This window comes from Macaca thibetana, chromosome 5 (genome assembly GCF_024542745.1).
Source record: "Macaca thibetana thibetana isolate TM-01 chromosome 5, ASM2454274v1, whole genome shotgun sequence".
Lineage (NCBI taxonomy): Eukaryota > Metazoa > Chordata > Mammalia > Primates > Cercopithecidae > Macaca > Macaca thibetana.
In genome coordinates this window covers 185,742,200-185,769,204 of record NC_065582.1, presented here as the reverse complement: position 1 = coordinate 185,769,204, position 27,005 = coordinate 185,742,200, and the positions used below count along the sequence as shown (strand labels likewise).

The following is a 27,005-nucleotide window of genomic DNA, read 5'->3' as shown; positions in this document are numbered from 1 at the left end:
CCTGTTTTGGTAGAACGACTGTACTGTGTTGGGGATTTGTTCAGCCCCCAATTGTCTTGGGCTCTCCAAGGCCCACAGACTACACTGGCTGAGATGCTCAAACAGCAAAGATGGTGACCCACTCTGCTTCCTGGGCACTCTATCCCAGAGAGAAATTAGAACTCTGGTGGCCTCAGAACATGGGCATGGGTGGCAGGAAGCCCTGGCTGGGAGGACCTGCCCAGCAAGGAAAAATGGATTGGGGTCCCATTTAGAGAAGCAGTCAGGCCATGCCTCCACAAAACAGCTGTTCCATGCTGGGGAACCACCTTTGTCCCAGTCAGCTTGAACTCTCCAAAGCCACAGGCTGGAATGGCCGAGTCACCCAAACAGCTAAGGTAGCAGCCCATCTTCCCCTTTCTGAGCATTCCATCTTAGGGAGAAATCAGAACTCTGTTCATAGAATATGGGTGGGGCTGGCTGGAGGCCCCTGCTGGGAAGACTTATCCAACGAGGATAATGGATTGGGTTTTTATTTGAAGAAGCAGCCTGGCCATATTTTGGTAAAACAGCTGCGCCGTGCTGTGGGGTCCCTTCCTCATTCGGATTGTTTGGACTCTACAAAGCCATCATCCAAGCAGCAAAGATGGCGGCCTGGCTCTCCCCCAGGGCCTCAGACCCATCTCAGTCAGGTGCTAGGCTGTTGCTGGCAGGCTGGCTGGAATTCCAAGCCAGTGGGGCTTGTCATGTGAGGTGCGGGGGAAGTGGGGCCCACAGACTGATGCCGCTCCGCCCCCTGGATTCAGCCCCTTCCTGGAGGCACCCACCGACTCCCACCTTGCAGTCACCTTTGTTTGAAATCCCAGGGCTGAAGTATGTAAAGCTCCTGGGTCTCTGTGTGTGTCTGAGCAGCTGCTCTACTGAGACTCCACACAACTCTGTGTGTCAGGCCCAAGGCCCTGGTCAAGTGGGCTCACAAGGGTTGATCCAAGGTTGCAAAGATCTGTGGGAGAAGTGTGGTTTCCTAGGGTTGCAGATTTTCTCACCCCTATTCTTGGCTGGGGGTGGGAGTTTTGTTGGCTCTGTGTCACTCGTGGATAGGTCCCCAAAATCTACCCTTATAGTAGTACCATACTGTTTGGTTATGATAACATTTTAGTAAGAACTGATATTGGAAGTTAATTTTGTTTTTATTTTCAAAATTCTCAGGTGTGTTTGATTTTTTTGCACATCTATATAGAATTTTCAAAGATCAGCTTGTCAACTTACATTGAAAATAATTTACTTTGAAATTTGCATTGAATCTGTAAATTTTTTTTTGGTTTTTTTTTGTTGTTGTTGTTTTTTTTGGGGGGGGGGAGACAGAGTTTTGCTCTTGTCACCCAGGCTGGAGTGCAATGGTGCAATCTTGGCCCACTTCAACCTCTGCCTCCTGGGTTCAAGCAATTCTCCTGCCTCAGCCTCCCAAGAAGCTGGGATTACAGGTGTGCACCACCGCGCCCAGCTACTGTAAATGTTTTCTTTGGGTATTTTGATATTAACATTTCTTATTGATAATCTTGAATATTAGATGTATCTTTCCTTATAGTTCAAAAAATTTCTGGCCGGGCGCGGTGGCTCAAGCCTGTAATCCCAGCACTTTGGGAGGCCGAGACGGACGGATCACGAGGTCAGGAGATTGAGACCATCCTGGAGAACAGGGTGAAAACCCGTCTCTACTAAAAAAAAAAATACAAAAAAACTAGCCGGGCGAGGTGGCGGGCGCCTGTAGTCCCAGCCACTCGGGAGGCTGAGGCAGGAGAATGGCATGAACCTGGGAGGCGGAGCTTGCAGTGAGCTGAGATCTGGCCACTGCACTCCAGCCTGGGTGACAGAGCGAGACTCCGTCTCAAAAAAAAAAAAAAAAAAAAAAAAAAAACTTAAAAAAATTTCTTTCAGCATTTAAGAAAATTTTCACTGTAAAGTATGTGTATTTGCTTTTAAAAATATATTCCTAAATGGTTTTTCCAATGTTATTATTAATAAATGTTTTCTTGACTTAATTTTTAGTATGTCAATTACTGTTATATAAAAGTATTATTTAATATTGTATATTAATCTTGTATTTTGTGACATTAATAAACTTTTTTTATTAGTTCAATTAAGTTTTTGGTAAATTTATAATAGATTTTTATACAACATTATGGCAAGAAAATAGTATTCTACTTTTTTCTAATCCGAAAGTTTTATTTATTTTTCTAGTATAGTTTTCTGGTTAGTGCTTCCAGTACAATGTTAAACAGAGTGGAAGAAATGTACATTCTTGTTCCATTTTTTGAACTTACAAATAAAGTCTGCAGTCATCCACCATTAAGTATACTATTAGCTGTTATTTTTTTATACATGCTTTCTAGCAGGTCTTAGAAGTTCCATTCTAGTCGTTTTCTGAGTGTTTTATCATAAATAGGTGCTGGATTTGTCAAACTTTTGCATCTATTTAAGTTGTCACTTTTTTCTATTGTTCAAGTAACATTTTGTAATATGTTGATTTTTAAAATATTAAGGCAACACTGCATTTGTGAAAAACTATTACTTTGGTCATTGTATGTAATCAGTTTTACATATTGCTAAATTTAGTTTGCTAACATTTCTGAGAATTTCATCAGGAATTCTGTATTTATATAGGATTTTGGTCCACGGTCATCTTTATTTGTGATCCTTTTATCTAGTTTTGGTATCCCAGTACTCCTGGCTAATAGATAAATAGAAAAATCTTACCTGTTCTAGGCCGGGCATGGTGGCTCTTGCCTGTAATCCCAACACTTTGGGAGGCCAAGGCAGGCAGATCATAAGGTCAGGAGATCGAGACCATCCTGGCTAACACAGTGAAACGCTGTCTCAACTAAAAATAAAAAAAATTAGCCAGGTGTGGTGATGGGTGCCTGTAGTCCCAGCTACTCAGGAGGCTGAGGCAGGAGAATGGCGTGAACCCAGGAAGTGGAGCTTGCAGTGAGCTGAGATCGCGCCACTGCACTCCAGCCTGTACGATAGAGTGAGACTCTGTCTCAAAAAAAAAAAAGAAAAAGTTTTAAGTCAATATAGTGAGGAAAATAGTAAATATATTAATAATGTGGAAGAAAAAAGAAGCTATAAGGGTGACAAATCTTATTTGGAAAAAAGTCAAATATAAAGTAAACAATTAAAAATTAATCAGTCTATTTAATTTACAACATTTGAGTGAAACATTAAATTAGTCTGAGCTAATGAGAAAATTAGGGAACTATAATACCGAGCAGAATTAGTGTAAAAGCAGAAAAGGAGAAGTTATATAACCACAAATACACATTTATGAAAAGTAGAATGAGAAGAAATAAATCTATTTTTTTCAGCTGGGCGTGTGGCTCACACTTGTAATCCCAGCACTTTAGGAGGCCGAGGCTGGCAGATCACAAGGTCAGGAGTTTGAGACCAGCCTGACTAACATAGGGAAGCCCTGTCTCTACTAAAAATACAAAAATTAGCTGGACGTGGTGGTGGGTGACTGTAATCCCAGCTACTTGGGAGGCTGAGGCAGGAGAATCGCTCGGACCCAGGAGGCAGAGGTTGCAGTGAGCCAAGATCATGCCACTGCACTCCAACCTGGTGACAGAGCAATACTCCATCTCAAAAAAAAAAAAAAAGATCTATTTTTTTCTCAGAACATATTTTCAAAAGTAAAGTCAATATTCAGAGTTGGTGTCTTCTAAGTTTCTAAAAGTGAAAACCAGACATGTCTTTTTTTTTTTTTTTTTTTTTTTTGAGATGGAGTCTCACTCTAGTTGCCCCAGGCTGGAGGGCAGTGGTGCCATCTCGGCTCACTGCAACCTCCGCTTTCTGGGTTCAGGCGATTCTCCTGTCTCAGCCTCCTGAGTAGCTGGAACTACAGGAGCACACCACCACGCCTGGCTAATTTTTGTATTTGTTTTAGTAGAGACGGGGTTTCACCATATTGGTCAGGCTGGTCTTGAACTCCTGACCTTAGGTGATCCACCTGCCTCGGCTCCCCAAAGTGCTGGGATTTCAAGTGTGAGCCACCGTGCCCAGCCTAAGTCTTTAAAAGAAGAAACACAGTGGGTCAAAAAATAAATTAAATACCAAAAATAGTCAAGCCACCTAACATCAAAGAGGAGAAAAAACACTATAAATCAGTGAGAGAAAAAATATATACTTTACAAGGATGGAAGTAAAATGTCCATAACTTGTATAGAACCAAAACCAGAATAATAAATATAAATGGAAATGTGAAAAATTATTCTTAAAGCTGGAAATGGATACTTACCAGCAATACCTTCATCAAAATGGGTAAGTTAAAATATTTTGATAAGAAAAATATTAATTTAGTCATCAACAGCGTTATGGTCTTTGTTCTTAGAGCTCCCAAGATGGAGTGGGCCACTCCCAAGATGGTGGCAAGACTTTTGTTCTCTGATCTGGGGTTCTTGGCCTCATGGATTACAAGGAATTGAACCTTGGGCCATGCAGTGAGTGTTACAGCTCTATTAGAAGCCATGGGTCACAGAAGAGAACCGTGGAACCCAGGGACTAGTGTTTAGCTCGATTAGGATGAACCCGGGCACTTAGCCACACAGGAACAATGGCGAGCCTCTAGCCCAATCGGGAGTGGCAATGGGTGCCTTGCTGGATCAGAAGTGCAGTGGACACCCTGCTGGATCTGGAGGGGTGGAAGTCAGTGGCAGGTCTGTGACAGTGGTGATCAGCAGTGGTGGATGGTGAGCGATATAGCTCAGCTCAAGCTGGAACAAACACGGACCAGAAGAGTGCAGTTGCAAGATTTAATAGAGTGAAAACAGAGCTCCCATATGATGGGAGGGGACCCAAAGGGAGTTACCACTCTCTGCTCGCATGCCTGGGTTTATATCCCAATCATTGTCCCTCCCCCTGTGCTCCTAGGTGATACATGATTTGACTATTTCTTTACCTCCTGCTTTTAGCTTAATTTGTATTTTAGTGAGCCCTCTTTACTACCTGATTGGTTGGGTGTGAGCTGAGTTACAAGCCCTGTGTTTAAAGGTAGGTGTGGTCACCTTCCCCAGCTAGGCTTAGGAATTCTTAGTCGACCCAAGAAATCCAGCTAGTCCTGTCTCTTAGTCCCTCCCCCCCCCAACAGGAAAACCCAAGTGCTGTTGGGGAGGTTGGCCGATGACCGCTCTAACTGCTTCCTGTTGAATTGGGGCATAGTAGGGGTAGTGCAGTTGAGATTTCCTCGGGAGGGGTGCCTTCAACATCATTAACATCAGAGCATGGACTAGCAGGCCAGTCCAGGGGTCCTCAGTAGATCTTAGTCATGGACTGCATCTAGGGCTCCATTTGAAGAACTATTTGTAGTTTTACAGCTTTGATTCTGGAAGAGATGAACTTAACAAGGAGGTTAAAGATACAGGGATTGAAATGTATGGCCTAAAGAGCAGGGAATTATTTCTTTGGCACACTTCACAGGTCCTGACTATCTGCTTGATAGTTTTGAAAAGGCCTGGTCCAGTAAATAATGATTTGGCCATCTGATGGGTGCTATCAATGCGTAAGTGAAAGGTTTGGTGAAGGGTTTTAAGTAATTTCCATTGGTTAGCTGCAGACAAAAGTATTTTTCCTTCTTCAGTGGCTAGCCATCCTGAGGAGAGGAAACTATGTCCTCATGAGGTTCCCCATTCTATTTCTTCTGCTGAGTACTGGGGCTTGGTTTCCCGGAGGAGATTATCCCATACTAGGGGTCCTTCTATGAGCATTTCGAATGGAGGGTCCCACCTTGCGGCTCTTTCGGCTTCAGTATCCGCTTGGCGATTCCCTTCTATTTCCCTTTCCTTTCCTTTCTGATGACCCGGGCAGTGTTAGACTGCCACCTCTTTAGGTTTCAGTACAGCCAATAATAATCTCCTGATGGCTTCCTGGTGTTTGATAGGTGTTCCCTTGGAAGTTAGGAGTTCCCTTTCTCTCCATATTGCTGCGTGGGCACAGAGAACTAGGTAAGCATACTTAGAGTCTATATATATATTTACCCTTTTTCCTTCTCCTAATTCTAGTGTGTAATGGCCCCTGCTTTTGCTAGAATGTCTCTCCCTAACAAAGGAGTGGGGCTTTCTGGCATAATTAGAAAGGCATGTGAAAAGAGTAAAGTTCCCCAGTCACAACTTAGTGGCTGGGAGAAGTATCTAGTGACTGCCTGTCCTAGGACCCCTCAGATAGTGACAGATTTGGAGGACAGTTGTCCGGGACAGGAGAGTAAGACTGAGAAGGCTGCGCCAGTGTCCAGGAGGCAGTTAACCTCCTGGCCCTCAATGGTCAAGCATACCCGGGGCATAATGAGGGTGATGGCATGGGCTGGTGCTTGCCCCAGGCACCCTCAGTCCTGCTGCTGGACCATCTAGTTAGTGGCTTCTGACTAAGAGAACCTTCGTCCCCTGGAGCAGTGGGCCTTCCAGTGATTCCCTTGACTTAAGGGGCATGGACAAGGGGGGGGATTATTTTTATTCAGACAGTCTTTTTTAAAGTGTCCTTAAGCCCTATTAGGCATTTGATTTGCCCAGCCTTTCCCTGTTCCAGAGGCTCCAAAGTCCACTTGCCTGAGGGCCATGACTAAAGCAGTGGCCTTTTTCTTATCCCATTTATCCCATTCTGCCTGCTCCTCCTGATCTCTATTATAAAAAACTAAGGCTGCCAAGTTCAATAGGGTTTCTAAGTTTTGCTCCGGGCCCAAGGCAGGCTTTTGAAGTTTTTTTCTAATGTCTGCAGCTGACTGAGTGATAAACTTATCCTTTAAGATAGTTGGCCTTCAACAGAGTCAGGTGACAGAAAGGTATGCTTCCTCAATGCCTCTCTTAGTCTCTCCAGAAAGGCAGTAGGATTTTCTTCCTTTGCCTGTGTTATTGACATCATTAACATCCATCAGTGGACATCATTGAATAATTTATAGGCTTCTTCCTAGTTTTCCTTAGTCCTTCTGTCATACAAGTTAGTAAATGTCTGTGGCACCAATCTCCGTGTTCTGATTCTGCATCCCAATGAGGGTCTACACTGGGAACTGCCTGCTTACCTGTGAGGAATTGTTCTTTTTCCTCTGTTGTCATCCAGTCTTTGACCTGACTGAGGTATCAGAGATCGCCAAACTCTCGGACTGCAGTTATGGCGGCCCTTCTCTTATTTAGGGTTAGTGTCTGATCTAGCAGTAACATTATATCTCTCCATGTGAGATCAAAGGATTGTCCTAACCCTTGTAAAACATCAACATAGCCATAAGGGTTATCGGAGAATTTACGGAGATCTATTTTAATTTGCTTCAAATCTGAGAGGGAAAAAGATACATGCGCTCTGACTGGGCCGAATTCTCCAGAATACATCTTAGGGGCGTTTTTGCCTTGGGGGAACGTTTCCCATCTGAAAAAAGAACATAGGGATGCCAGTACCCCAATGAGCATGAGTCCTAGAGCATCCTCTATGGTCCTCATGCTTATTCCTTTCCAGGGTGCATAACCACATGTGGACCACTGCTTATCAGATTAATTATGCTCACCAATGTAGCAGTCCTGCACCCCTTTTCCCACCTTTCTTGACCACAAGAAAGGGGTCCGGGCTGCTGGATTCTAGTGGTCCTCTACCAGCACACCCAACATTGCCTTTGTGCTCAGGGGTGAGTCCTAGAGCTGGGCTGGGTTCCTGAGTATTTCATAACAACCCAGCTGCCCCATCAAGATGCATCCCCATAAACAACAGTTCTTATGCAAATTCATTTAGAGAGGGTGTCGGTAATCTTTTGAGTCAGGATTGAGATCGTTTTTTGATTCTGTAAGTACTTTAAGGCTTTGGCTGAGTGCAAACAGCTCACACGTTTGAGCAGACCAATTATTAAGCAATTCTCCTAACTCTGCTTCCACAAGAGTCTCCCTGTCAATTATAGCATACCCACTGGGGTTTTTTTCTCAGTCACCTGGGAGGAACCATCTAATCATCCTGTCCTGAAGGGAGTTCCTCCTAGGTCTGGTCGGACCTCTGTATGGTAATTAAGATTTAAATCCCCTGTTAGGAAATCTGCTGGGTTAAGGGAATTTTCAGCTATTAATGTTAAATCGCCTTTTTCTTTTTTTTTTTTTTTTTTTTTGAGACGGAGTCTTGCTCTGTGTCCCAGGCTGGAGTGCAGTGGCCCGATCTCGGCTCACTGCAAGCTCCGCCCCCCCGGGTTCACGCCATTCTCCTGCCTCAGCCTCCCGAGTAGCTGGGACTACAGGCGCCCGCCGCCTCGCCCGGCTAGTTTTCTTGTATTTTTTAGTAGAGACGGGGTTTCACCGTGTTAGCCAGGATGGTCTCGATCTCCTGACCTCGTGATCCGCCCGTCTCGGCCTCCCAAAGTGCTGGGATTACAGGCTTGAGCCACCGCGCCCGGCCTAAATCGCCTATTTCTAACAGAATAGGGCTACACTTTAAGATTTTTGAGTTAGTAAGCTACCTTTTTGCTTTTTTTTTTTTTTTACTTAGGATAGCTCTGAACTGGTGAGGTGTGCTCACAGTGAGGTTTCCTCTAAGCTATTGTTTTACTATCTTCTGTTAGCAAAGAAGTTGCCACTACAGATTGAATGCATTTGACCCATCCGCGGGTTACTGGGTTACGAATTTTTGATAGGAAGTCTACGGGCTGTCGGTGGTCTCAGTGTTTTCAGGCTACGCTCTTGTTTACACTGACAACAAGGTAGTATTAGAATGTTATAGGGTCATGGAGAAGACCTTCAATTATCAATTATAGGTTTTAAATTTACCCTGGCTTTTAAAGGAATAGGGCACACTTTTTTCTTTACTACTTCTTTTTCTTTCTCTCTTTGACTCCCTCTTTGTCTCTCTGCCTCTTTCCCTTCTCTCTCTGCTTCTCTTTCCACTGTCTCTTTCTCTCTCTCTCTCTTTCCTCTCTGTCTCTCTCTCTCTGACTTACTCAATTTGCTTTCATCCTGATCTATTATGTTGTCATAGACTCAGTTCCAGTTGTTAAAGTACTGGGCCATCAGTTCTAAGGCCCTGGCCAAGGAACCAAGGCTTGGAGATTGCATTGTGGAGGGGTAAGCGGAGTAGAAATTGGGGAAGGAGAGCATCTTACACAATGGGAGAGCAATCTTCCTAGCCATTTACAAACTTGGGAACCTGGCAAGGGTGGTGAGGAACGGGTCCCACATAACTGCCCATGTCAAGAGCTGTATGCCTAAATTGGGAGGGATACCAGGGACAAGACGCTCTGGGTTCATAGCCTAGGGGCCTAAAGATGCAGCATAGAGCTTCCTTAGATTCCTTTGGAGATATAACTTGCTAGAGGAAATGAAAGTCTGAACCATAAGGACCTAGGAAGCAGGGATCGGAGGAAGTAGATTCAGAGGTAAGGAGAATTTTGGGGCTACACTTTCAAAAACGTCATGGTCAGGACCCAGGAGGTATGGGTCAGAAGGAAAGGTAAGGGCACATGCATGGGCGACTGTTGGGTAGAGACTTCTGGCTGCACCATAGTCTCAACTGGCTAATGCTGGGAGTTTGGGATACAGTTTTCTGCCTATAGTCAGCCCTCAGCTTCCCCAGGAAAATTGTGAAAGTGGAAGCTGGTTCCCGGCAGACCAACACTACCAGCCCAGAAGCGTTGGGGGTTGTTAGCCCTTCCCAGGAAGCCTAACACCTGAGTCTTTAGTCCGGCAGCCATGCTAATCATTTTTAACCGGCTGACAGGTGCCCGGTATTTTCCTCCAATTCTAAGGAAGGATAGGGCAGAATAGCAAGTGAAAGTGGTCCGATATTACTCACTGCTTTGGAGAATCCCCATATGAGGCCACTAAATGTTACGCGCGGGTCTTTTTTCTTAGAGCTCCCAATGGAGGCGGGCCACATCTTGGGAGCACTAAGAACAAAGACCCGCCCATAACAATAGGAGCTTTTTAAGCATGTACTTCAAGAAAAACATTTTTGTGTTTGAAGTTAAAAATAAAAATGAAAGAGTGAGAGACTTCATTTGGGAGCTGACATGTCCTTTTCTCCGAGGTATCAGCACCTGGGAGCCTTTCACCCACATACAACACTCTAGAGTTTACAAAAAATTACTATATTCCATCTCTTCTTTGATCTTTATACCCTGTGAGGTGGTGCAAAATAGAGGCTTGCATCCCATTTTTCATATAAAAACGCTGAGGCTCAGAAAGACAAAGATAACACACAAAGCTTCAGTCAGAACCGGAACTAGAACATAGGACTCTCAAACCAGTGTTTTTCTCATCACTAAATCACATGTAGGGCTAAGAATACATTAAGACTCCAAAAGATAGAGAATTGCTCAATGCATTCCACCAAGATTAGACCTGACCCACCCCAGAAAGCTAAGCTGCTCTGGGGCCCTGGGGTGGAGAACTCAAGAAAGAGAATGATGCCTACATCTGCACATCTGAGCTCCAATCCAAACTCGGCCAGTTATAGAACCTCACTTTCTGAGCCTCAGCTTTTTCTGCTATAAAATGGAACTACGGAAGGCACCAAAAAGATCAGGATAAGGGCAGAACTGCACTCTAAATGCAGGAGTGCCTGGCAGGTGGAAAGCACTCATTGACTTTTAGTTTAAGCACATGAGTAATATGTTGTGTTTCACTGTGTCTCCTCCGTGGTGTTTCATTCATGGCTCCAGATCCTGGGGGCTTCTGATCAATCCTTCTGCTAAGTGATGGATGACTAGATGAATGGATGGGTGGATGAAAGTACAGATGGAAACATGGATGGATGGATGAATGCTCAGGAGACCAGAAAGAAGTAAACAGAGAGTCAAAATGAGAATGAGAAGATGACTGAAGGATCAAGAGTTGATTTATGAGACAGAGGCATGGTCTGCAATCCTCCTATCCCCACCCAGCCCCACCAACACCTGCCTTGGGGTAGCAGTGGCATGTGCTTCAGATGATGTCCCCAGTCACCATGACAGAGCTACAGAAGGTGCCATAGACCTGAGGCTGATCATGGCTCATGAGAAACGTGCTGAGAGAGAGCAGAAAAAAAACCCAGCAGCACAATAAAGTCGATGTTGAAGCTCTTCTCATCTGCCATGGCTGCCTGGCCAGGCCATAGACTCTGCACCCCTGGCAGAGGGGATGCATGTCATCCAGCATAAACACCCAGACAGGCTCACAGGGAAGGACAAAGCTCTGTGATTGCTGCCAATTGAGGCTTAAAGTGTTTTTTGGGTTTGTTTGGGTTTTTTTTTTATTTTTTGAGACAGAGTTTCGCTTTTGTTGCCCAGGCTGGAGTGCAGTGGCTTGATCTCAGCTCACTGCAACCTCCACCTCCTGGGTTCAAGCGATTCTCCTGCATCAGCCTCCTGAGTAGCTGGGATTACAAGCATGGGCCACCATGCCCAGCTAATTTTTTTGTATTTTTAGTAGAGACGGAGTTTCTCCATGTTGGTCAGGCTGGTCTCGAACTCCTTACCTCAGGTGATCCACCCACCTTGGCCTCCAAAAGTGCTGGGATTACAGGCGTGAACCACCACACCCAGCCGAGGCTTAAAGGGAGAACAAGACCCCCTCAGGTCCAAACCCAGTGCCTGGGCCCACAAGTTCAGCATGGCAAGAGGCAGCACACTTCAATGAACAATTGCACCCACCCACCCACTCTCCTTCTCTCCTCACCCTCCTGCCTTTTCTGTGGTCTAAGCAGTCCTGTAAGGAATGTATGAATATGAGTGAGAGAGCATGCAGGAAAGAGAGAAAGGAAGGTTACCAGGGCTGGGCCCAGCCAAGGTTTTGACATCACCTTATTTGCCTACTATAGGGATGAACTAGGTGGACACATGTCCGTATTATTACACTATATTAATACAAATACACCTTCCAGCCCTGGGAAGCAGCATACAATTCTGTAGCCAAGAGATGTTAGAATGCTGCTGGAGGATTCCAGGATCTCACAGACTGTATTTCAGAGTCCTGGGTTTTAGACTTTTCAAGGACATGTGCCCATCTGGGGTTCAGGCATAATAGACTATATTTACTGATGGTGACTGTGTGCATGCCACCATACCATGTTACACTATTAACTCACTTAAAGGACTCCATGAGGTAGATACCGCTATCTTGACTTTACAGAGGACACTGAGCACGGGCAAGTAACTTGCACGTGGTCACACAGCTGGAAATAGCAGAGCAGCTGGGATGTGAAACCAGAGTTTGTGTACTTAGACATAGCGCAGTCCTGCTTCATTGCAGAACAAGCTTCTGTGTGTGAGCTCTGATGGCAAGGCAAGCTGGCTGGTCTAGATCCTGGCTCCTCTACTCTGGGGCAGAATGGTTGATCAAGTGACCTGCTGTGCTTCATTTTCCTCCTCTGTAAAATAGGCATAATAACAGTGCCTCCTAGATTTGGAACTGTCTTTGGGCCTAGCCTTTTTGTGTTCCCCTATACCCTTCACATTCTGTGCACCATCCAGGCCTGGTTTTAATGAGCTCCTCCCATTCCCCAGCACAGCTCTGGTAAATTAATGTCTGTGCAGCATGTGAATGACTGATAGCAAATAACTCAATTTCCTTGCAGCCTAATCCAGAAAGATGCCTTCCTAAGAATAGTATTCTAACTTGGGATTTTAGTCCTGGGGACAGGCTGATAAGAGCAATAAGATTCGTTTACAGGATTACAGGAAAATAAGAACTATCCGTGTCTCTAAAACAGAATGTTCACTTGGAGTGTTGATGGGGTTAAATGGCTGATGCAGGATAAAAGGCTTTCATTTGGCTCAGTGACTTGCTGGGTTTGGGGATTTTCCTCTTCTTGGTCATCACCTCCTGCCTCCTGCCCCTGCATTGTGGTGCTTGTTCCCCTAACCCCACACCTGTGCTAACACCATGCCTTCTGCCTGGTAGTCCTACCCACAGACCTGTTTTGTTTTTTCTTTTCCTAGGCAAGCTCAGAGTGATCTTTAATATGCCAGTCAATATTAATAAAACACAAGTCAAAGACAAGAGCAAACATATTTTAGATCAAAATTGTGAGAAAACAATGGACAAATTCTATTTCTTTTTGCAAAATCTGCTTGCCAGTATTACTAGTCAAATGGCTAATCATAGATACAATGTATTTTGTGAAAGACTTAGAATGTCCGAAGTAATTCTAGCATTTCAAACAGCTATGTAGCAGATTACCAAGATCAGTTTATATACACAAACACTGCAGATGAACCTGGCAAGACCTTAAACATCAGAATAACAGTACAATCGTATACAAAATTGGGGAGGAGGGAGGAGGGTTTTTGTTGCTGTTGTTGTTGTTGTTGTTGTTGTTGTTTGTTTTTGAGACAGAGTCTCACTCTAGCCCAGGCTGGAGTACAGTGGTGCGATCTTGGCTCACTGCAACCTCTGTCTCCTGGGTCCTGATTCAAGCAATTCTTGTGCCTCAGCATCCCACGTAGCTGGGATTACAGGCGTGTGCCACCATGCCCAGCTAATTTTTGTCTTTTCAGTAGAGACAGCCTGTTGGCCAGGCTGGTCTTGAACTCCTGACCTCATGATCCACCCGCCTTGGCCTCCCAAAGTGCTGGGATTACAGGTATGAGTCACCGTACCCAGCTAGTGTTTTTCTTTCTTTCTTTCTTTCTTTTTTTTTTTTAGAGTCAGACAAGTACAATACCAGAAAAAATTAACAAACTCAGTAATTATTATTTGGCGTTAATACAAAATTCCAAAGGCGAGGGGAAGATGCATTTTTTAAAAATTCACCAGCTTTAAAGTTCAAAGGAAAAAAGGCCAATAGTTGTTTTCATCAAGAGCAGCTGTACATTTCACATAATTGTTTCAAAAGAAAGACTATTAACAACAGTGTCTGTTTAATGCTGCAAGTTTACAGCAAAGACAAAACTAAATAGCAAATTCACAAGGCAATACTTCCACAGAACTATCATCCCATGTCTCATGCAGTGCCTAAAAGATGCTCTCAATTGGATATACAAGTATAATTCACATTAAAAAAAAAGAGAAGAAATGTAAATGTGACACACAGATACATTAAAGGCTGAGTAGTAATGAGTGGTTTTAGCATTTGCCTTTTTGAGAGGAGAATATGTTTGTCATCAAGCACTTGAATCCTTTCCCCAGGTCACTACAGGAAAAGATATTTTCACTAAAGTGCATCAGCACACTGAGAGCAACACACCACCACAGCGGTTAATTTTGGAAAGGCTGCTGTAACCTCCACTAGTGACTGACATTTAACAGAAGACAGATTGGTAAGTACACGAAAGCCTGAAAAAGCTGTGGTCAAAGTACAGCTTTCAATTGTAATTCACAAGTATAAGTCCTAATCAGTAAAACTACTGACACCAAAGAGAGATTAATTGCAAATTGAATTCTAGCAGTGATTTCAACCTAGCTTGCTTTTGTCACAGTGTTATTTTGGTGGGGTGGTTAGGTAGGAAATGAGTAGCTTAGTATACTGGAAGGCTGATAGGGCACTTCATTTTCTTTCTAAGAAGTCAAGATGTTGTGTTCCTCTGCATGGTGGACCTAGTGGCCTCTGATCAGTGAAGAGTGCTCCTTCCTCAGCTGCAGCCTTCTCTGTCTGTGCTTTCATGATTTCTTTAGGTAAAAGTGTATTTTTGGACTTCTCAACATTCAGTTCTATACATAACTGTTCTCCTCTCTCTAGAAGCAGGCAGCAACATTGAATGCTTTATCAGGGCAATTGCTGAAGGTCTTCTCTCTGGATCTGGACGAATCATAAATTTGAGCAACTCTGTAAATTCTTGGAAAAGCCTGTGTAGTATCTGAGGTAATCTATTCTATCTGATTCCATGCCATTGGTCTCCATTCCTGGGAAGAGATTCTGCACCAGCAGCACATGCCACTGTGAGGGCAAGTACAAGATATCTGCTTTTAGTAGCTGATATAGTTCTTCTGTAAAACTTCATTTCCAAAAAAAGGACTATCATCCTTTTCAATCTGTGGGCTAGAGATCCTTGTTACATACCCAGAATTACCTGTTTTAAGTATAACTTCGTTGGATGCCCAGTGACATGCTTTGGCTGTGTCTCCACCCAAATCTCATCTTTAATTATAGCTCCCATAATTCCCATATGTTATGAGAAGGACCTGGTGGGAGATAATTGAATCATGGGGCAGTTTCCCCAATATTGTTCTCCTGGCAGTGAATAAGTCTCAATAGATCTGATGGTTTTATAAGGGGAAACCTGTTTCATTTGGTTCTCTCATTCTCTCTTATCTGCCACCACATAAGATATGCCTTTCGTCTTCCGACATGAGTGAGAGGCCTCCCCAGCGATGTGGAATGTGAGTCCATTAAACCTCTTTTTCTTTATACATTACCCTGTCTTGAGTATCTCTTTACCAGCAGTGTAAAAATGGACTAATACACTAAACTGGTACAGTTAAAGTCGAGTGCTCCCTTAAAGTTACCCAAAAATGTGGAAGCAACTTTGGAACTGGGTAACAGGCTGAGGTTGGAACAGTTTGGAGGGCTCAGAAGAAGACAGGAAAATGTGGGAAAGTTTGGAACTTCCTAGAAACTAGTTGAATGGCCTTGATCAAAATGCTGATGATGATATGAACAATGAAATCCAGGCTGAGGTGGTCTCGGACAGAGATGAGGAACTTGTTGAGAACTGGAGTAAAGGTGACTCCTGTTATGTTTTAGCAAAGAGACTGGTGACTTTTTGGCCCTGTCCTAGAGATTTGTGGAACTTAGGACCTGAGGGAGATGATTTAGGGCATCTAGTGGAAGAAATTTCTAAGCACCAAAGCATTGAAAAGGTGACTTGGATGCTGTTAAAAGCATTTCGTTTCAAAAAAGAGACAAGAGAACATAAAGTTCAAAAAATTTGCAGCCTGACAATGTGATAGAAAAGAAAAACCCAAGGCCGGGCGCGGTGGCTCAAGCCTGTAATCCCAGCACTTTGGGAGGCCGAGGCGGGCGGATCACAAGGTCAGGAGATCGAGACCACAGTGAAACCCCGTCTCTACTAAAAATACAAAAAATTAGCCGGGCGCGGTGGCGGGCGCCTGTAGTCCTAGCTGCTCAGGAGGCTGAGGCAGGAGAATGGCGTGAACCCAGGAGGCGGAGCTTGCAGTGAGCCGAGATCGCGCCACTGCACTCCAGCCTGGGCAACAGCGTGAGACTCCGTCTCAAAAAAAAAAAAAAAAAAAAGAAAAAAGAAAAACCCATTTTCTGAGGAGAAATTCAAACCAGCTGCAGAAATTTGTATAAGTAGAGTAGCCAAATGTGAATCACCAAGACAATGGGGAAAATGTCTCCAGAGCATGTCAGAGGTCTTCATGGCAGCCCCTCCCATCACAGGCCAGAAGGTCTAGGAGGACAAAATGGTTTAGTGGGCCAGGCCCTGAGCCCTCCTGCTTTGTGCATCCTAGAGACTTGGTGTCTTATGTCCCAGCCACTACGGCTGTGGCTAAAAGGGGCCAAGGTACAGCTTGGGTTGTGGCTTCAGAGGGTGCAAGACCCAAACCTTGGGAGCTTCCACATGGTGTTGAGCCTGCAGCTGCACAGAAGTCAAGAATTGAGGTTTGGGAACCTCTGTCTAGATTTCAGAAGATGTATGGAAATGCCTGGATGTCCAGGGAGAAGTTTACTGCAGGGGCAAGGCCCTCATGGAGAAACTCTGCTAGGGCAATGTGGAAGGGAAATATAGGGTCAGAGCCCCTACACAGAATCCCTACCGGGGTACCACCTAGTGGAGCTGTGAGAAGAGGGCCATCGTCCTCCAGACCCCAGAATGGTAGCTCCACTAACAGCTTGCACCATGTACCTGGAAAAGCTGCAGACACTCAATACCAGCACAAGAACATAGCCAGGAGGGAGGCTGTACCCTGCAAAGCCACAAGGGTGGAGCTGCCCAAGACCATAGGAACCCACCTCTTACATCAGCATGACCTGGATGTGAGACATGGAGTCAAAGGAGATTATTTTGGAGCTTTAAGATTTGACCCACTGGATTGTGAACTTGCATGGGGCCTGTAGCCCCTATTTTGGGGCCAGTGTCTCCCATTTGGAACAGCTATATTTACCCAATGCCTGTACCCCCACTGTGTCTAGGAAGTAACTAACTTGCTTTTGATTTTACAGGCTCATGCGCAGAAGGGACTTGCCTTGTCTCAGATGAGACTTTAGACTGTGTGGTTTTTGTTTTTGTTTTTGTTGTTTTGTTTTTTTGACTGAACTTCACTCTTGTTGCCCACGCTGGAGTTCAGTGGCATGATCTCGGCTTACCACAACCTCCGCCTCCTGGGTTTAAGGGAGTCTTCTGCCTCAGCCTCCCAAGTAGCTGGGATTACAGGCATGTGCCACCACACCCAGCTAATTTTGTATTTTTAGTAGAGACAGGGTTTCTCCATGTTGGTCACGCTGGTCTTGAACTCCCAGCCTCAAGTGATCTGCCTGCCTCGGTCACCCAAGGTGCTGGGATTACAGGCATGAGCCACCACACCCAGCCTGGACTGTGGTCTTTTGAGTTAATGCTGAAACGAGTTAAGACTTTGGGGGACTGTTGGGAAGGCTTGATTGGTTTTGAAATGTGAGGACATGAGATTTAGGAGGGGCCAGAGGTGGAATAATATGATTTGGCTGTTTCCCCACCCAAATCTCATCTTGAACTATAGTTCCCATAATTCTCATGTGTTGTGAGAGGAACCTGGGGGGAGTTAATTGAATCATGGGGGCAGTTTCCCCAATACTTTTCTGGTAGTGAATAAGTCCTCCTGAGAGCTCTGATGGTTTCATAATGGCAAATCCCTTTCACTAGTTTCCCTCATTCTCTCTTGTCTGCTGCCCTGTAAGATGTGCCTTTTGTCTTCTGCCAGGGTTGTGAGGCCTCCCCAGCCATGTGGAACTGTGAGTCCATTAAACCTCTTTTTCTTTATACATTACCCAGTCTTGGGTATGTCTTTATCAGGAGCCTGAAAATGGACCAGTACCCCCAGTCATCTTCATCCCCTTCTTCAGAGGCTGCCTTGGGGATTGAGGTTTGAGACATGGAAATATTACCAGGTTACATGTCCATGTGAATCAAAGACATCGAATGAATATACCTCAAGTACCGGCCAACTTGCAGAAGGAGATCCTTCACCTCTGCTTGTTAAAAGTAACTTGTGATTCTGGAATTTTTACTTGTAGCATCAACTGACCTTCCACCATCACAATATCCATTCTGTGGAAGCATATGAGCATCTGCCCAAGCAGACAAGTGTCAAACTCCGCGAATGCCGTCCGAGCACTGCGTGAGCATACACTTCTCTGAAAGCGTTCTGCTCATCAACAGAGCCAGCCAGTGACTTTTCTGATCGCTTAATGCACCTATCCAGTCTCTCCACAGGCGGACCCTGGGTCTGCCAGGGGTGCTGGCGTCGGGGTGGCCCTGGCGCTGTCCCTAGCCCCATTCTCCAGCCCGTGCAGCCCCATGAGGTGGGATGCCTGGGCGTGTCCTGGGCTGTGGCCCACCTGCGACACCAGCTGCCTGCAGTGCCAGACCCAGCTCCACCCCTCGGGGCTCCGCGGCTCAGGGCTCGCCCAGGGCGCTGGGCCCAGCTTCCTCTTCGCCGCCCACGGTGTCCGCTCCAGCCCTGGCTTGACCGACGGCTACTGGTCCGGGTGTGGCTCGGGCTCGGGGCGCGCCCCTCCCATCTCTGCAGGGTCCGCATCCTCGCCGCTGTTGGGCCCCGCCGAGACCCCCGGTGGCCCTGGCTCCAGAGGCTACAGCGTCGCCATCTCCGGGCAGACTGGGGCTGCGCAGCGCGGCCTGGGGTGCGGGCAGCGGGGCCCCCAGGAGCTGCTCAGAACCGCGGGTCCTGGGGCCGCCCGCCCCGCACAGCTCCAAGCGAGTTTGGGGAGGGAGATACACTCTCAGCCCATCTCGCCGTGCCCGACAGCGCGCATCAGGAGGGCATCAAAGGTGTTTTAGTAGAGTGGCAGTGGACAGCGGCATCCATGCAGAAGGAGCAGCTTGTGGACAGAGTCACAGGCTGGTTAACTGGTGACAAATTCCTGAAGGTGCCTGACAAATTCAAGGAGAACCTGTTCCCAGATCAGCTGGGGTCTGGGTTTTGTGTTCGCCTTTTCTCAATGCTCCAGTGAGGCAGGACAGTGGGGCCAGATTGCACTCAACCATGGTCAAGGGCTCCCCTACAAGCTGGGGAGGACTAACTCCCTTCTTAGCCCAGGGACACAGAAGGTTAGAGCAGCCTGTCCAGTGGGGATTTGAGCTCAGAGAGGGGAAGCCACTGTCTCAGAGTCACAGAGCAGATCAGTGGCAGGCCCAGGTCCTGGATCCGCAAGCTCTTTGTTTCTGAAGAAATATTCCACCCCAGAGCATGAAAGTTATCTGAGCGCTGACTCCCTGGCAGGTGAGGTCATTTTGCCCATTCTCTCCTTTCACCTTCATTGTGTGTGTGGTTTGTGTAAATGTACCCATCGTATGGTGGAAAACTTAGGCTCAGAGAGAGGCAAAGGCCTGTGCAAGGCTACAGAACTCAGAAGTGCCTGAGCAGAAACAAGGACCAGACAGACTTTCCCTTGACTTTGCTCTAGTCCATCTGGAGGTGGGGCAATTTGTTGGGGGACCAGAGGCCATCAGCAGCCCTCTTGGTGGCCATGTGGGCTCAGGGGAGATGTGCATGAAAAAGCTGGAGGCCATGATGCTTTCACCCTCACCCATTTCTAAAGGGGCAGGAATCTTTGCATGGCACAGACGCCTGGTTTGCCAAAATGACCCTCCCTTCCCTGCCTCTGGCCCCAGAGGTGAGTCACAGGTGGGTGAGGGTGGTGTTAGGCATGGGCAGGGTGATGTTGCTAGCACACTCTTCAGGCCCTGCTTCAACCCAGGAAACTGGGTTTGTCAGGCAAAGCCCAGATATATTGTATCAAAATCTGGATTTCAAATAATGTTTTCAGGTGATTTGCATGCACATTGATAATTTTAACTGGCAGTAATTCTATAATTGAAAGGGAAAAGAATATATAGATATATTGACTTGTCAAAAAGGTACAGTAAAGACTGTATATTTCAAGGCATATACATCTTATCTTACAAAAAATAACTAAAAACAATAATAAAGGGGATAGGGAATGAGTTGAAGTAGAAATTAAACAAATAGGGCATAATTAGTAGATATTGAGGCTGAGCATCAGCTCATACTATTTTGGTTATTGTGTATAGGTTAAAATATTCTCTAATAAAACACTTGTATAAAAAGAAAAACTATAACATTAGCTCTTAAGATCGTGGTTAGGTTTGGGGAGGAGGAAAAGAGGAAGGAAGTGGTTTGTGGGCAAAAACAGGGATAGTTCTATAGTTACACAAATGTATTAGCTTTGTTACAAGTTATTGAGCGTTACATTAATATTTTATTGTGCATATGTTTCTGTATGCATGTTATACATCAATAAAATTTTAAATATTTATTATTTAATCCTAACAATATTTCAGAATAATAGCAGTGCTTGGCATTGTTTTGTTTCAAAGTGGGGCATTTACACTCAGGTATCATGAGATGGATATTAATATTCCAAGGTATTTATTCATGTCCTGACCTTTGGGCATCCCCCTCAGTCTTTCATTTTTTATTTCAATTGAGTAAACAGCATGGTTTTAGTTTTGGGGAATGTAAATTTCTTACAGCAAAGTCCTTCCTCCACAACAATATTCCCCACGGCCAGGCCACCTAGCACCGTGGGCTGCACATAGTGTGCACCCAGTGTGTGTGGAACTGGTTTGAATCAGGAAGAAAACAAGTAGCAGAGTGTGGGGAAAAGAAAGAGATCAGCCTGTTACTGTGTCTATATAGAAAGAAGTAGACATAAGAGAGTCCATTTTGTTCTGTATTTGAGATGCTGTTAATCTGTGACCCTACCCCCAACCTTGTCCTTGCAAGAGACATGTGCTGTGGTAACTCAAGGTTTAATGGATTTTGGGCTTGCAGGGTGTGTCTTTGTTCCTAGGAAAAGCTAGGTATTGTCCAAGGTTTATCCCCATGTGATAGGATGAAACAATGCTGCTAAAAGGTTTATCTCTAGGCACAGGATTTTCCTTTAAACTTATTCATGTCACAGAGATCCTTGTTCTTATGGCTTAGTGCTGATTTCCTCCCTAAAAACGATCCTATTGTCCTGCTGGTGCCGGCGTGGGTCCTCTGTAAGCTGAGGGCCGGTCCCCTGGGCCCCCGCTTTTCTTTCTCTATACTTTGTCTCTGTGTCTTATTTCTTTTCTCAAGTCTCTCGTTCCACCTAATGAGAAACACCCACAGGTGTGGAGGGGCAGGCCACCCCTTCAGCAGAGGTTAGTTTTGCAAAGGATAGAATGTGGGTAATACGAGTAAGATTGAAAGGCCACAACTCAACAGCAAATACTTCTTACATTAATTTGAGAAATACTTTCAACTGATTCTCTGAAAGATGTTGGTTTACAGCAGACATTTGGGAGTATGGTTGCATATTGTAATCACCTGGAGAGCTTTAAATCACACTGCTGCCTGGGTCTCACTCTAGAGATTGTCTTAATTATTCCCTTGCAACTTGGGTTTGGGAACATTAAACACCACCTCCCACATGCACAGCAGGTTATTCTAATGTGCACACAAGGGTAAGAAGCATTGATTCAGGGTCAGGAATGCATTGGTTGTGTGTGATTTCTATGTGTGCTCTAGGCATTTGCCCTATAGCTGCTCCTGGATGGGGGTCTTAGAAAACATCTTGGCCCTTGAAAACATACTCTGCTGGTTGGCTAAATTGCAACAGGGAAAAATATCAGCAGCTTTATCTCTATGTCACTTGCCGTCGAGCAAAAGTTGTTTCAGGCACAGTAAGTTGATTTAGTCTATATTAAAAATCATAAGTATCCTACCAATACAGAATAAGGATACAAAGGTTTCCAGATATGTGGAGTGCATTATAGGTGTTTTCGTATTTATCCTATAAGAAATTACAAATGTAATGGTGGGCGTTAATTTCCTAAACCAATGCTTAGCCATTCCCTCAAATCATTTCCAGTTTTTCCAAGAGACTTCAGAAGCATTCCCTGGAGTGAATTATTTCTAATGGTGAAGAGTACTGGATAGATGGGATGAGATTCTCAAAAAAAAAATCTTGCTTCTACTTCAGAAGTGTCACTCTTCCACCCCTTGAAGGACCAGGAAACCTGGCTGAGTGGTGTGGTCTATGGAGGTGCATGGGCTTCAGAGACAGGCCAACGATGATCCTGAGTCCAAGCCAGCTGCTTAGTAGATGTGGGACAGTTTTATAAGCCTTACCTGCAAAAAAAACAAAACAAAATTGATTGCAAAAACAGAAATTTAAAAAATTTTCTTATTGTATTCATGTTCTTGGCAATGGCTTTTATGCTGGTTCCCATCAACAGACAGAATCTGTTTCCTAAACCTTGAACTTTCTTGCTTAATTTGCACAGGCCAAAGCTGTGCATGTGACAGTGGGTCAGTTTGGTGCCTAGGCTCAAAAGGTCTTAAATAGTTCTGTTATCTTTTTCAGAATTTTTCCATATCCATGAAAACAAGCCCATTTTAGCTTTCTGTAGGATAAAGTAACATGCTGAGAAAAGCCATAGAGCCTTAGTTTACAGACAGCTCACTCCCAGAAGCAGAGCCACCTAATTCACCAGCAGCTGAACACTCACACCTGTAGGAGCCAAACTGAGCCCAGAAGAATGGCCCAGCTGAGCCCAGTCTAAATTTCTAACCACCTCAACCCCTGAGAGAGGAGACAGTCAGAGGCTGGTTAGGAAGATAGGGAGGGAGGGTCTCGGGAGAGGAAAACCACCCTCGGGACTGCACCTGCCCCGCCCCTGTAGCTAGTGGGAAGAAATGTGGTTAAGAACTTCCTCTTATGCCAGGATGTTGCTCAGATGGGACTATCCCTATCCCAGCTTAGGCATAGGCAAAATAAATCAACCTAAATTTCCTTGTTTTCACCCAGCTCATTGTAAAGTCATTAACATGATATAAGTATTGTGGTTTTAGCTTCTCCCCTGTAAGTTTCCCTTAGGCACTCATGGGTAATAACCAAAATGGAATCACTGTGGCCAACCACAGGCATGCGCAGATGCAACACCCTTGGTGGGGAACTTGACCCCTCCCATTTGGGTAGAACCCACAGAAGACTTCCTCATTCTTGCCACATAAAAGACCCAGAAGTCAGCCCCATTTCTGGCAACATGCTTTCAGGTCCCCTCTGGCTGCTGAGAGCTTTCCTATTGCTTAATAAATCCTACTCTGCTTTCTCATTCTGGTGTACACATGCCTCATTTTTCCAGGTCATGGGAGGAGAGCCTGAACCTGGCTGAACTGAGACCACCACACTGGCACCAAACAGCAACTAGGAGACCGTGATATTCACGTGGACACTCTCAGCTTGCACCTCTGCTTTCTCTAGGGGGCACTGTCCCACCCACCCTTGAGCCTGAGGAGAAAAGTTGATAGAGAGGCTGTTCCCTCACTTCCAGCAGAAAAGAGGTGTTCAGGCCGTCACTTCCCTGAAGTCAGAGCCTTCATGGCTGCACTCAATGTGGCAGCCACCTGCCATATGTAGCTACTGGGTACCTGGAATGTGGCTGGTTTGAAGTAGTATGTGCTGCGAACAAAAAAATGCACAGTGAGTGTAGAAGAATTAGACCAGAAATATACTTTATTTCTAATTATATATTGATCATGTATTAAAACTATTTTGGATACAATAGGTTACAATTATAAACAATTTCACTTGTTTCTTTTTATTAGTTTGGATGTGGCTAATAAAAAACTAAATTCACAACTAACATTTTATTTTTTAGAGACTTGTTTCCTCTTCCAATCTCAGGTGTCCTACTCAAAAGACCAGAGGCTAGAAAGGTTATGAAACCTAAAACATTAAAATAATTGTGATTATATTGTTTCCATTTGTGAGCAAGCGGGTGTCTGTGTGTGTGGGCGCGCGGGCATGCACAATTGATAAATGGACGTAACATTACACATCAGAAGGTTAAAAATGAACCCCCAACAGAGCCAGGCCTAGCACAGAAAGCAAGCCCTGACTGAAAATACCTGGAGACACGAGTCTGTCACTCTTGCCTCGTTAAGTGTGTGGTCGAATTCCTGGCACTCGAATTCTGTCACTCAAAGCTTGAGGGCGTAGAGCTAGTAGCAGTATCCAATGAGGGCGCTGGACTGGGAACTGCCCAATCAGGCAAAGGAGGGGGCGGCATCCGGGATCTGGCGCGGCTTTTACCTTTCCCTTCAGCCAGAGCTGGGTTAGGGGCTCACTGTCCTGCTTCCACCCCTCCGGGAGGCTTCGGTGATTCCGCCACAGCCTCAGCCTCTCTTGCTCTGTGACCAGCGGGTATTGGGTGATTCTAGCTAAGACTTCACGACACCCTTGAAGCCCTGAAATGGTGAGTGTGCGGGGCAGGGCATCCCGAGGCTGAAGGGGGGGGGCTTCATCGGCACCGGCGGGAAATGGCGGCGGCAGGACCGAATCTACTGAGTCCCTGCTGCCGCCGCTCAGCCCTCCGTCCTCAGTCCCCTCCGGTGAGGGACCCCACTCCTGTCGGTCCCCGTACGGCGGCTCTGCCCAGCCTGCAGCCCTCCTCCTTCAGCTCTGTGCCCGCAGCCCCGCGCCTTCCGCGGGCTGTGGGGTGAGGAGCTCACCGGGAAGACGCCGTGCGCCGGCACCGCGTGGGAGGAGCTGTGGTCCGGGGTCCCGTCCTTACTTTACCCTGTTCCAAATGAGATGGAGGCCCCCTCAAAACACAGAGTTCATGTGAGCAAATGGGGACTCATTAATGGGACAGCGCCCCCCGTGGCTCTTGGTTTGGGGGCTGCCAGCGGGTCTTGAAGGAAAAGCTTTTGTGAAGTGTGTGAGGAAGGGAAGCCATTCACCCGCCCGCCCCAACTTTCCCACCAGTCCCCTTGCCCTGAGCGCCTCCTCCGCGTGGCCGTTCCTGAGCGGCGTCTTTTAGAATACGCTGGTGTCGTGTGCACAGCGCTTCGCTGGGTTCTGTGAGTGGTTCTGCCACATTATGGAACTTGAGGAAGGTGTGGGTACCCCTGGTTTGCAGGCCTTCAGAAATGAAAACGGGTGTCCAGACGCAGGGACTGGCGTCTGCAGTGGGGCAGTTGAGGGAAGAGCGCTGAGCTTGTGGGGTCTGCACTGACTCTGGGTGGGGTCGTTAGTGAGTTGCAGGACAGCCCGTTGGGGCTGGAGCATTGACCGGTGTTGAGGAAACTCCGCAGGTTTTCTGTCAGAAGAAACACATGGAGACATGGCTGAGCCTGGGCTGGAGGGAGTCGCTGGTGTCTGCCAGAGGCGCGACTGGATTCTGCACATGCGCGGTCCTGCTGGGCACTGTCCTGTTCCTCCAGGTCTCCTTGCAGGGAGAGAGGGGACTGAGAACTTGGAGGAAAGGAGTTCTGAGAAACATCCCTTCCCCGCACCCTGCTGCCGGCCCCCACCCAATGCTAACCCACTCCTGAGCACGCCCACTGGGTATTCGAATGGCCACACTCATCCCAGGACAGGGTTCTACCCTCAGGAATTGTGCCCATGGCAGCTTTGCTCCTACAGTTTTCTCCTAAGAACACACACAATGCCCAGAAGACTCCTGGCTCATGTCAACCCCAGATCTGTAGCAGGAATCTGTTTTCTTCACCTACCTAGGCTTCTGGACCACCTGATCTTAATCTCCTCTGCCTTTATGGACTCAGGAATCAGTCAGAGCTTAGCCCTGCCTGGGCCTGAACTTGTAGCACAAACCAGTCATTTCATCAATCCTGCCTTGCCCCCACCCAAGGCTCTTGATAGCACCTTTCTCTCTTATGCTCTTTTCTTCCCCACACATCCTCTTTCCGGTGCACACAGTTTGCTCAAGTGCATCCCTCATGTGCTACAAGAATTCCAACGTTAGTGAGTTCAAGACCAGACCTTTAGACCTGCCTGTTGTAGGACCAAATACAAATTAGAAAAGGCTTAATGCTTTCTCTTTAGAATGAGGGAAGACTTTTTGCTCTTCTCCCTTAAAGCATTTAGTTTGAAAACTTTTATATTTAAATATTTTCTCTGCTGCTTTGAAAAATATGTAAATCATTTTTGTCAGTTAACTAGGTCATTTGTCTTTTTTGACACAAAACTGTCTTTAGGACCTGGGAACTATTGCGTTGAAATGCAAATAGCAAGAATATACACCCTATGCCACAATTTCTGTAGGCAAGTAGGAGGCTGCCTTCAGCCCATACGTGCCTCCACATTTCAAAACTACGTCCTATCATGAAGATATGGAAAGTGGTTTTTTGGTTTGTTTGTTTTTAATGTTACCAATTAGAAAACCCAGATGACCTCCCAAATTACTAGTTGACGTTATTATAAACTGTGTATGACAAATGGTGCTGTCATGTCTTGTACTTGAGTACTAATGGCGACGTTTTTTCTGTATTTGCAATCTATTAGATTGCCTGTGATGCACATCGTATTTTGGTTTAATTAAATAACAAATCATTATCTTGCTGTTCTATTATTGTGGAGAGTATCATAGGATTGGAGATTATTTTGCTTTTAGTTATATTTTCCAAACACTGTCCAGAATTACCACATGGTATACACAAAGTGCCCACCAGGCTTCTCTTTAGAAAAAACCTTCCTTCTAGGGATTCCAGTCACAATCCACAATTTTGTGGCAAAGTACACAAAGTGCAGCAAAGTGCTCCACAAATCTGCAAACCAAAAGTTCTCTTTATTTGGGATCTACAATCACTTCTAGAGCAGTTAGACTAGATTTCTACAAAAATAACCTTTCAGGACAGCCATCAGTTATTCCACTTCCCTCCATGCTCCTGACATCTTCAGATCTGACACTGGTTCAGACATCGTGGGGCCCATACACCCAACCAGGATCACACATGTGCATTGATTAAACCTGAGAACTTCAATTCTGTCCCTTCTCCCCTTGTCCAAATGCCCACAAATGTCCATAGCTCACCAGCCCTCCAGGACCTAAATGTGCATTCCCA

General features: G+C 45.7%; 2 pseudogenes; both read right to left on the bottom strand.

Moving 5' to 3' along the window:
• Positions 1 to 13,476: 13,476 nt before the first annotated feature.
• Positions 13,477 to 18,171, bottom strand: LOC126954475 (wee1-like protein kinase; annotated as a pseudogene).
• Positions 18,172 to 24,476: 6,305 nt separating this feature from the next.
• On the bottom strand, positions 24,477 to 25,547 carry LOC126954474 (uncharacterized; annotated as a pseudogene).
• Between the last annotated feature and the right edge of the window lie 1,458 nt (positions 25,548 to 27,005).